Genomic DNA, 12,676 nt, shown 5'->3' with positions numbered 1-12,676 from the left:
CCTCCCTGCTGCTCCTCCTTCCCCCGAGCCTATGCACCAGTGTGCGCAGCGAGGTTGCATCACTTGCACCCCTACGGCACACCATTGCCATGCCTGTCTGCGCATGTTCACAAGCCTGACTACGACACAGTGATGTTGTGCGCTGATGGTGGGCGGCCACGTGTGTGTAGGCCTATTGTAAGCACAGGGCGGACACAGATGTAGAGTTCATGGCTGGCTGAATTCGCCATGCGGTTGAGGGTAGACCTTTGGCGCATGCTGCAGTAATAGCGACACACACAACAGTTGTCATGTGTGATTCATGACCCCAAGCGGGCTTGCGCTCCCTCATTTACCCCTTCGGCCGAGCCCTCACTCCGGGGGCATGCTACATAGCAACATTGTCCAGTGCGGGACGGGTGGCGCAGACACTACAACAGAGACACACACATTAGTTACTACCTTGGCAAGGCCTAAACTTAACCTCGCCCAGAGCCACGTGTTGAAGAACCATACCCCTATGCTGTACAACACATCTATATGTCCCAGGTCTACCTCACTGCCTGAGGTGACAAGGTAGCTCCCGCTGTAAACAGCACAATGTAATGTGATATGGCCCGGGCCCTCATGCATACATAATGACCACACGGATACACTGGGATAGTTTGTGGAACTGGCTACGGGCACGTACGCCCAGTACCTTTTATTGCCAGGGTCACATGTCCAGTGATGCCAATGCTGGATGGGTGTTGGGTAGTGTAAGCCAGCCCTCAGGGGTTGGTTGGTGCTGTCAACAACTACAACAGTGATTAGACAATCAGAAGTTTAAAGTTCAAACAGCAAGGGTCCATGACTTGAGCTGCACAGAGTTAGTGGCCCCGGATGCACTGCAGCCGGCACAGGCACCACCGCCATGGGACGGTGACTTGCGGTGCACTGAGTTAGGGCCACGAGAGCAGAGCGGGTCCTCGTGGATGTTCAAGGAGAATGCCGCGGAGTGTTACGGGGGACAATGGAAGGTGTCCTTCCAGGGCATGATGCAGAGGGCAGGAGCAAGCAGAAACAGGCAAATTGAGAAGTTGAGTGCTACAGACTTTTTACCACCATGTCAGTATCAGCTACATTATGATGAAGACAACCCCAGGCCATAGACTCAGACGCCACCAAAGTTCAACCAGGGAGTGTCCATGAGTCAGTGGCACCAGAGCTGGAGGGGATGCAGTCTGCGATGAGGGCTGTACAATGATATGAACTCTGCCATGAAGAGATCAAGACTCAGTTCCAATTGTGTGACCTACTTGACCGCAGTGTAGGCCGGAGGCTGCAGTCAGCACAGGTCAACTGCTGTCCAGCCAGCTCCTCCTGGATCTCGAACAAACGACATTGGAATGGCATGTGGAGAAGATTTATTGCTGACAGAGGTAGAGGCACCAGAGCTGAGCGGGTGTGCAGCCTGCGACGATGCCATGTCCTGCCTGGTACGGACTGTATTGGATTGGTGTGGGGCCCGCTCGACCATTGTGTAGGTCTAAGGCCAAAGTCAGTGAGGGCCCATAGACACGTGTGGTTGGAATGCTATGCACAGAGTTGGTGGCACCTCATCGAAGGGAGTTTAGTGACATAAACTCAGCCATAAAAAATGTACTCTGCCATTGTGTAATCAAGACTCCGTTCCAAATGTGTGACCTACTTGTCCGATGTGTCTGCCGATGGGCTACGTCAACGAGAAAGGAGTACTGCGGGCCTTGCTCGTGGAGTCCATGATGGTCTGAGGAGGCTGTCAAGGGCACGACCCTCTGGCTTGGAGCTTGCACCAGCACGTGGTGGGCCCTCCGTAAAACACGACGGTGTCGGCAGGTGAGCAGTGATGCCTGGATGCACAGGGGCAGGCAAGACTGGTTCGGGGACCAACAGCCATGGCTGCGGCAGGTGTACAGGATCTCAGGCACTGCCACTCACGGATTCGGCCTCGCGGCGGGGTGAGAGGCGCTGCCCTGGCAGAGACGTTGGCCATTCCGGAAGAGAACCACACCCAGGGCTACGTGCTTTTTTTTCACACCCCTTCGCTAGCCTGGCGTATGCTGACAGGGGGGACGTAACAAGCTACATTTCCGTGTTCTTCCCCACTGGCTGGGGTGACATGGTTGCGTCCACTGTCCACTACACTACCACCACCAGCAGTGCATGTAGACATGGATATGGTATGCATACTGCAGTCTGTCAAGCACATCCACGCCACACTTGGCATTGTGTACATTCTTATTCATGGGTCACTTGCCTCCTTCGCACATGCCTGGTTCCCGCTTCTTCCCACATTCTACTAATGTGTGGCTGAGATGCCATGCCATTGATGGCTTGTGTACATGGCTAGCCCAGGTTACCACAGTATGTTGTGCGGTCGTGTCTGGTAGGTGGGCATGTAGTTTGGCATGTTGTATGTGAGTTTGTAATGTGTGTATTCCTAGAGTTGTGAGTTGCATGATTGTGGATTTGAGGTGTGTGGTGTGTTCATTTGGTACTTACCAATGAGCAGTGCATTTCCGTAGGTGCCATCCTGGAAGCGCTGGTTGATGATGGACTGTAGGAAGATGTAGGAATCATGCACACTGACTGGGTAGTTTACGACAACATTGGTGAAGAGTCCCCGGTGGTCCACTATTGCCTGCACATTGATGGAATGTGTGTGCTTTCTGTTGTGGTAATTGTGTGCAGTTTCAGAAGGGGGCACAAGTAGGACATGTGTGCAGTCGATTGCCCCCAACACGTGCGGAAAGCCAGCTATGGCATAGAAGCCTTGCTTGGTCTCCAGCTGTTCCTGTGCAGTGTGGGGGAAGTAAAGGTACTGGGATACCGAGCTGATTATGGCACCCAGGACAGGTGTGAGGAACTTTGATAGGGCTGGCTGTGAGACTCCTCTGACTCTGGCAGTTGTTGGTTGGAAGGTACCAGAGGCCAACAGGTGCAGCACAGCCAGTAGGTTTGTCTGCGGAGAGATGTTGGTTGTCCGCTGTGTTAGTGCCGTCAGCCTGTGTGCAATGATGGTCAGGATGTGGAGGATGGTTGTCCTTTTGAGCCTGTAGTGGGCAATGACATTCTCTGGCATTTAGTCTGTGAGGCTGGTGCGTTTCCTGAAGGTCTGCTGTCTTGTTCTTCGCTGCCTCTGTGGTGGTCCGTAGGGGAGGCGGAGGGGGTCCGGGGAGTGTTGGCGGGCCTTGGAGGGTGGCAGTGGTTGTTGTGGCCCTGTTGGGGCTCCGAGCTATATGATCAGTAGTTCCATGGCATCTGTTGATCTTCTGGTGTGGCTCTGGGCTGTGCTCCCTTGTCTGGTGCCGGTTGTCGTCTGACTTTGCATCAGGTAGGAGCAGGTGTTAAAATCCTGCAGCTAACGCACCTTATCGCATGTTTTGTGTTCTTCTCGCCGATCTGGCTGGTTGTTGAGAATGTTGCGAAGTGGTGTGTTCACTGCTTTTTGCACGGGTACGTCTAGTCTGCATATCATTAGCTTTTGTTGCCGGTGTCATCTGTGGCGATGTTTTTTGCAGCTGCTATCGCAGGTAAACTGGTGATATGGGCTGTTGGCACCGGCTTGTGAATGGGGCGATAAATTTATCGCCAATTTGGCTGCGATAAAGTGCCGATAACTCGGCAATACGTCCTTGAGATTATGCCCCAATATTATTTTCATGAACCCCTTGTAGGCAGTTTTACCTTAATAAGGGTATCACCCAAGCCCACAAGGGTTGATTGGGTTGTCCATTTCCTTGTAACATTTAAAAAATTGCATTTTCAGAGTTTTGACTTAAAATCCGACTTTACCATTAAAGAAAGTTCTTAAGTCACCAAACTCAACATTCCTACCTGCTCCCAATAAAAAGTTAGCACTCATTAAATGTAATGATGTGACCCACTGGTATCCTATGGGATAGGTAGGCCACGCAGTTGTGAAAAATGAATGTAAGAGATTTTTACTACCAGGACATGTAAAACTTAAAAGTACATGTCTAAATTTTCAAATACACCACCATGCCCTATGAGCTGTTCAGAGCCTACTCTCGGGCTAACTATATATTAGGAAGGAAGGTTTGGACCTGGCAAAAATGTTTATTTTGCCAAGTCGAAATGGCAAATTAAATCTTACCAGCCAGACTGTACTGGCAGGCCTGAAACATCTTTGAAATGGCTACTTAAATGGGTGCCACAATCAGTGCTGCAGGCCCACTAGTAGCCTTTAATTTACAGGCCTTTGGTACATACATGACCACATTACTAGGAACTTATCAGCAAAATTAAATGTGCCAATTGGGTGTAAGCCAATATTACCATGTTTTATGCAGTGAGCACATACTTTAGCACAGGTTAGCAGTGGTAAAGTGCAGAGTCTTATGGACAACAAAAACAAGATCAGCAAAAATGGAAGGGTAAGGCAAAAAGTTTAGGAGAAGACCACCATAAGGCCGAAAGGTCTCATAATATTGCAGACTCAGGGAGCTCTTATCACATTCTGCATGGGGGCCACATTATTTTGCGTTACGCCACTGTATCTATTTAGAGTGGGAGTGCTGAACGCAGGTTCATTGACTACGTAAATGATTTTCATTTCACTTTTCTGAATATAAATTTATCTTATGTGGGTTTCCTGAAAATCTAGCATAGAGCTCCGATGACTATACTGAACATCCCTAAAGGCCTTTCACTTTCAACCCTGAACATGGACTGTTGTTTGTTCTAATGTTCCAGTCTTAGCAAAAGTGATCCCACAATGGTTCAAGCTGCTGCCTGGGTGGAAGATTTATCCTCTCATCATACTTCATTAACTTCTTGTTATAACTTCAGTAATCAATGGACACTTTTACCCAGCAAAAACCTAATAAAGCCACCTGGCTGCTTCGCCAATTTTGCTCTGGATGTTCAGGACATTTGCTTATTACTCAGCATTTTATGATACTGAGCTTCTTTCAATACCTGTGACCGATGAACCAATAAGAGGATAATGGTTTCAAGATGGTGTGGGCTATGTCTGATATGGCCATTTACTGTTTGAGGATGAAGGAGATATGGGATAATTTAGCCCGTACTGTACTTTATAAGGATATTGTGTTACCAAGGAGTTCTGCTCTCATATAGAGGAATGACGCTGGAGTCCCTTTTCCTTTACAAGGTAATGGAACTCTGAGGTGACTTGCTATGTCTTTTAAATGTATGATGAATGGTATTTTATTCCTCAGAATACATGCTCCCACAAACCACTTAAATTCTTTGGGGGTTATGCACAAACCACATTTTGTAGTAGTGCTACTAATATACTGCAAAATGCTATCTCTTATATGCAGAGATCTCCACCATGAGTGCAGCGATCCCCGCTCATGAATACATACTTTTCGGTAGTAAATGTGAGATGGGTGGGGGAGTGTCTTGGAAATGGGAATACTTACTATTAAATGGAAGGGGTTTATCGAGGAGTAAGGAGGGGTTTAGGGAGGGAAAGGAAGGGGTTTATCCAGGAACATGGACACATCCACACAAGAATAGCCCCATTTCCATTCATAAACAGAACTTTTAAAGTTCCTACAGCCAAAAATGACCCACAAAAGTTGTAAATGTAGTCTAGCTCACTGCTACCCACTGGTACTGCAACACTTTCCCTTTGAAAATAATTGAGGCAGTGACTTCAAATAACACGCCATAGGAAAAATATTCAAAATTAAGAGCTGCATTTACAAAGAATTAACGCAGCGCAGTGTCCCAAGCCATTTAGCTGCACAGGGATGCGCCATATCTACAATGATATGACGGATCCCTTTGCTCTCCACTGTGCTGGTGCACAATTTGCTGCCATGCGCTAACACAGTCACCCTTGCACCATAGTCCAAGGGTGCCTGCTTTATGCCGAATGATTGTTTATGTGCAGAAAGGTGTCCCTTCCTGCACATAAACAATCTGAAATGGTGTTTTTAAACTTCTATGTGTGCTGCTTAATGCAGCAAACAAAGTTGAAAATCAGCTTTTTTTCAAGTATTGTTTATGTGCAGGAAGGGGAATCAAGAGGTGATTTCCTTGTTCTATGTGTGCTGCAGAATGCAGTAAGCATAGAAAGAGGAAAAAAACAAGGCCAAACTAAAACATTTCTCCTTGTCACGCCTCCCTACGCCTCCCCTGAGGAAGCATAGCATTCTGACTCATTTCCAGGTTTACGATTTCTCCTAAATGTGGAAATGTGGCAGAAGCCATGGGTGTTGCGTGGGACAACACAACAACACCCCTGGCATGCCCCTTTCCTGCAAAGTGTTGCGTGTAAAGGGGCCATATTTACAAGGACACGAAAAGCCATGCAGGGTGCCTTTACGTGTCCTTGCAAATATGGAGCAGCAGGTTGTGCCGCCAGAGCATCACAAAAAGTGATGCACGGGTGGCGCAAGGGGTTTGTAAAAAAGCCCCAAAGTATTTAAGCTTTTTAAAAATATATATATACTTTTCATTTAATTTTATTAAAGTACAAAATATTTTTCAAACCATTTTAAGTTAAAAATACATGCCGTTTTATTATTTTGTTTAAAAATAATTATATTTAAATTAATTCTCTACATAACTTTAAGTAATTTTGAATACATAATAAATAAGTAAAATATTTTAGCTGAGGTGAGATTTTTCTTTAATAAACCTCTAACAAAATAATCTTAACTTCAGGTAATATATTTAAATAATTATTTCTTTATTTCAAAATGAAGTTAATAGGGCTGTAGCATATTTTTTATTTTGTACTATATTTAAAATAAATATATATAATTTATTTAAAATCATATTATGCGTAAGATTATTTTTACTAAAGGTTGTAAAGTTTAATAAATGCTTTAAAATTTCCCTATGCTTTACCATAAAGCTCCGACCTGCTGACAAAGATCTCTGCCTATGAGTAAAAAGTAACTAGTAGTAACTTTACACTTGTAAACTTGGCTACACCTCCTGTTTTGGGGGTGGGGAGATGTAAGTCTACACTTTGGGGTCGATTCCGATCTGGGTCGGAAAGCTCTCCAACCGAGCTGGATCTGGAGTGGTTTCCGACTGAGCCGGACCCCTGCAGTCCGACCGAGCGAGTACGATGCAGCTGCATGCTGCCCGACTTGGTTCGGTCGGGCTCCCTTAGAAGTCAATGGGAGCCGGTCGTACGACGCGTACATGGGCTCCCATTGACTGAATGGGTACGTCTCGCACAAGGCCCCCCCCTACAGTGGATACGCGTCGGTGCCATCCGCACCGTACATGCCTGTGCTGGGGAGTGTGTCCGAGTCATAAGGCCGCGTGTGATGGGGGTCCGACACGGACCCCCAAAGGCAGCTTCCCGGACATTTTGCAAGCTGGAAACTTCGGCTCGATCCGGTTGTCCGACGCGTACATTGTACTCGCTCGGTCGTGAAACATCTCCATTGCGCGGTGCGAATCGTGTCCGTACGAGTCAGTTGGAGCGGCTCGGATCCGTAAACGGTTCGGTCGAAACACACACGTACACTTGCATCGTACTTGCTCGCTTGTACAGGTGTCCGAGTCGGTCGTGAAACATGCGTCTGACTCGTACCTTTTTCCCGCCGGATCGCATTCGGAGCCCTTCCGAGCGAGATCGGAATCGACCCCTTTGTAGAAAACCTACACTCATACATGGTGAATACATAAAAGTGGTACATTTACCGCAAAGTGTAAGAGTAAATTTACTGATGTAGATTTACCCACATGCAAATTTACCTTTGTGAATAGACCGCTTTGTGTCTTGCTGATGCATAAAAAAGAGATAGGATGTTTGCAGACATGAAGGATAAAAGTAGAAAATGCAGTTTGAAATAAATGCACCAAACCAGCTAGTAATATATTGAAAAAAGCAATTAGAATCAGTTTAATGTAAAAAAATATTGCAGCCCAAAATGCGTAGAGACATGCAGAGACTGTATTTATCTTTTAATGTTCTATAGCTTGAAAAAAGAAACAATTTTAGCTGTTGACTCGACATTTTACAAATCAGCTTAGAAGCATTTTGACCTGTGTTGCACTTTGGCTGCTGGCCCTAGCACCAGGTATTAGGACTTCACAATTCCACTGTAATAACATATTTTAGTTGAGCAGCAATGTCATTTTCTTACTACCTCAAAACTCTACTGTATTAAGGAAAGTAGAGATGCATGTTTTTTTAAAGGGATTAAACGTTTTCAATTATTATGGAACAGATTAAAAACACCAATTCTTACTACCTTTGTCTAGACATGTTGACGGGCGGCCAGATGCCACCTCTGAACACCATGGGGTTTCCACGATTGTTTATTTGATAGGTGGCTCAATGTTAAGATTGAAAACAAACTGTTAAGATTGAAAACACACTGTTAAGATTGAAAACAAATGGTTGTCGACATTTGTTATTTCAATTCTTGACGGAATCATTTTTTGTTTAAATATAACCAGGTCTTAAATGGTTAAAACACTGTTTTACTTATTTTACCTTCTAGGGCATTTAATATTAACACTATCAGCAAATAATTGTGGCTGCTTCTGGTGAGGTATACCCAGGTTTAAAAGGGAGAACAGCCTGCTGACAGTTGTTGAGATGTGATGCCTGTCAGTGTTTGGTTAACTCTTCGGTATCTGAGTGGCAACAGGTAGAAATAATTGATCATTATTCAATGATTATTTTCCCTTGATCACTCAGTCCTGAGGAGTCTGCCAGTCCTGAGGAGTCTGCCACCAGAGCTGCTGAATGCCAGGGTTTTGGAATACCAAGGCATGCCTCTTTCTTCACCACCCTACAATTCCTGTCCATTCATTTCACTTCCATTTTTTGTATATTTTTATTGAGAAGTACATAACAATATCTAAACAATACATCAAAAAGAGAATTAAACAATAAAAATTATGCCCACACAATAAATTGTTATAAGATGTTAACTTCTCAGATATTTCTCTCTGGGTAATTATCTGATGATGAAAAATAAGTTTTGTTGACCAGAAATGATTGCTGGTGCCCATCAACTGTAACCAAGAAGCACTGCCAGTGATGACATTTGTAACCATACAGCTTTTATTGTAGCCCTTGCAAGGAGGATAGCATGTCAAGATGTGCCCACCACAAGTGAGTGTTCAAGTTGAAACTAAGAGTAGTGCAATGAATACAGTTTCCTTTTTGGGAAGACATATCTTTAGTACACAGGCTAAATACTATGGTTCACCTGAAATTGCTCCTAAAGCACCGGGCTTGCACACCACTAGATTAAGGGATGGATTAGCTAACATCAAAAGTAAATAGGGGCTTATTTATGAGCCCTTGCGTCACTTTTGCCCCGCCGGTGCGTCACTTTTTGTGACGCACTAGCTCTGTGAATAAATGCTCCATGCTGCGTCATATTTACAAAGTGACGCATCTAGGTAGATGCGTCACTTTGTAAACCCCTGCGCCACATTATACCTGCGCCAGGTATAATGTATGCAGGGTGGGCGTTTTGACACAAGTAAGCCTCAATGAAGTGACGCGCAGTGAAATCTATAAGATTTCACTGCGCAACTTCTAGAACGCAAATGTGTCAATATCTTACGCCTGCCTCATGGCAGGCGGAAGACTGATGCAGGCACATTGAAATGGGACTTTCCCATGTTAAATGACCCATTGCTGAAGTTGCGTCACTTTTGTGACACACTCCAGCAATACGTCATTTTTGCACCTACAGATAGGTCGGAAATATTGACGTATCTGTGACTCGTTGCGACATGATGCTTCATACTGTAAATATGACGCATCATTGGTGTCGCAATGAGGGCGCAATGAAAAGTGACGCATTGCTGTTTTTATGCAGCGATGCGTCACTTTTCATAAATGAGGCCCATAAGTTGTGAAGGCACAAATGACTTCATCCCGAAGGCAGCAGTTTTTGAGTGATGTACACCTACTCATGAAAATACCAGTAAAGCACCTTGCGGTTTTGGCCTGGTGCAGTTTGACCTCCTCATTCTGAGGTCTCCTTGTTGGAATTGAAGGATATTGTGGTAATATAGCATATTTGTGCGCATTTTGAGTAGCAAAGCTCGGAATTGTGTGTTTTTTCCACCACAAAAGATGGCTGGTAAAATATGTCAGTGTGAAATTTGATATGTAATGTCAAATGAGGCACAAAAAACGTGTTTACACCTGATTTGACATTTGAGGCTCCTTTGGAGTGACCATTCCTCCTGATCCCATGACAACTTGGCGTGGGATTTTTTTTGACAGAAGCCATCTTGGATTAGTCTGATATAAATACAAAGAACGTGGGTTGTATCACACCAAGTGAACATTGGAACGTTAATTTAATGGCGTTGCTCTGCAGTTTTGGTCTGGCTGGTGTTTAAAATAGTTGAAGACCTGGTGCAGCCTGTATCAGGCTTGGACAGACCATTCCCCTTCACTCACATTTCCCCAGTGGGCTCCAGGGCTAGGGTCTGCTTTCAAAGCTTGATTTACTGCCATGACCAGCCAAGAAAGCTCCCATGGCCTCATTCCTTGCTCAGCTTCCTGCATTTTGGGACTGGTTTGAACATTTTTGCTAGGGCTAATTGTGGCTCCTAGTCGGGCCCTGAGTGGTATTTTACCACCTTAGAGAGTGGTGAGTGGTTGTCACTGAAACGTTAAGGGATGGTGCTTCCTTTGTCTGGAAATGTAGCGGTATTTGTTGACATCTTCAAAGAAATTACTGAGAAAACAGCATAACACAATTACACAACACAAAGTAAAAAAACACTCAACAAAAATAACAGGGCACAACAAACAAACTGACAAAACAGAACACAAAACCCACAGTGCAAAGCAACAATAAAACAAATGATTTACAACTAGTAATTGGAGCAATATGGACTACCTCACATATTCATTTTGTACCACATAATTTTTTATTGATATATGTGCACAAGCAAAAGTGGATCAACCGCCACACTTCCTATTTAATGGTAGCTTGAAAATTGCTGTTATTATCGAGTCAACTGTGAATTACAAAGTTATGCTAAGCACACCGTTCAAAGGGAGTATACAATGCCCTAAATGTAGTCCATTAAATATACATATTTGCTGTACATGAAGACAAACATCATAAACCATATTTTATTGAGTCCATATATAATTGTTCGTAGCTGATGAGTTTTTTTCAAAATGAACTTCTCCAGAGCTACAGTCAGGAAATTCATACAAGGAATTAATAATAAATCAGATTAAAAAACATTTACAGTTGAAAAAGAATGCGCTGACAAATGGTGTTATCACTGAATATGTCAACGTTAGTGCATGATTTTCAGCCATCATGAGCCATCCAATTATAATAATTCTTGAGTAATCAAGCGCATTGCCTACTTATTCCAGATAAATCCATGTACCAACAGTTATTGTATCACTTATGTTGACCAACTGTGTCATCCCAGTATTTATATGTAGAGGAAAACATTTTTTACCATAAAATTATCAATACTGTACATATCTCATATGATGTCTACACATATGTTATAATTTTTAAATTATATCTATCCTTCACAAAAATCATATAGCGAAAGGACAAATTACATAGGCATACACAAATGTAGCATATGTAGATATTCTTAGTATCCAGTTGTTCTTAACTTTAACTTCAATTAGATCCAATAATGAGCTTCATACATTTGTATCTAGAAGATGGTAGATAGATATATGTAACAACGACCTGTCAAATTAAATTAAAATATTATAGGATCACCCGTACATGATATCTAACCAGAAGAATAACAGCTTATTCACCAAAAATATGGTATCTGCTAGTGCTACCTATATTCCAAACAGATATTTGTACTTCAGGTATTCTAAAAGGAAAATACATTATCCTAATAGATACTATTTAAAGGTATCCATAGATATAATGTCTCCATTTGTAACTCTAAAATCCTTCAGATTGATAAAAAGATTCAATCAAATTCCATGAGTTGTAAAAAGCACACCTATGTGTTGCAACAACATCTTTGCAAGCATGCTTTTAAATGATTACTCCGCCACGATTAAGAGGTGAGTATTCCATAATATATGCCTTATTAGCTAGTGTTATCATTGTTCTTATTGTCTGAAATAAATAAGAAGTAAAGATGAACATCAATATTTGAATTTCCATGACAGGCACCATATGCAACTGTTTGATAATATGTACAATCATGTATATGGTGTGCACCATACTTTTTACCATTAGGATGTCGCTACTATCCATTCTATCAAAATATATAGAGAATCAAACATTTATGGTGTGCGCCATGTAGGAGCTGAAATGTCCCTAACCGAGTTTAGGTAATTTAGCATTGCTACATCAATCATGATTCAGAAACAGGTGCCTTAATTACATATGCTAGGCTACTGGTTCAAAATTGTACAAAAATACAAGTATGCACATTGGAAGCTTACCAGCATATTGACATGCTGCGAGACTCCTTCAGACTTGTACTTCAGCATTTATCATAAGCACAATCTTCCCAAGCTCTTAAATCTACTCCTAGTGTCATGAGACATACTTTGCAAGAAAAAACAGAAAGAAACAGGGGATGGTCTTGAAGTTCTCCCGCCTTACTAGACTGGACCATTGAGATGAGAAAATGGAGAAAAAGGAAGGTTAAAACCTGGTGAAAGAGCTAATTATAATATGGGAGCCAACTAATGTTAGTGTATCGCCCATTGAAAATGTTAATTAAA

Source organism: Triturus cristatus, chromosome 4_2 (genome assembly GCF_964204655.1).
Source record: "Triturus cristatus chromosome 4_2, aTriCri1.1, whole genome shotgun sequence".
In the NCBI taxonomy this organism is placed as follows: Eukaryota; Metazoa; Chordata; class Amphibia; order Caudata; family Salamandridae; genus Triturus; species Triturus cristatus.
This window is presented reverse-complemented; position numbering follows the sequence as displayed.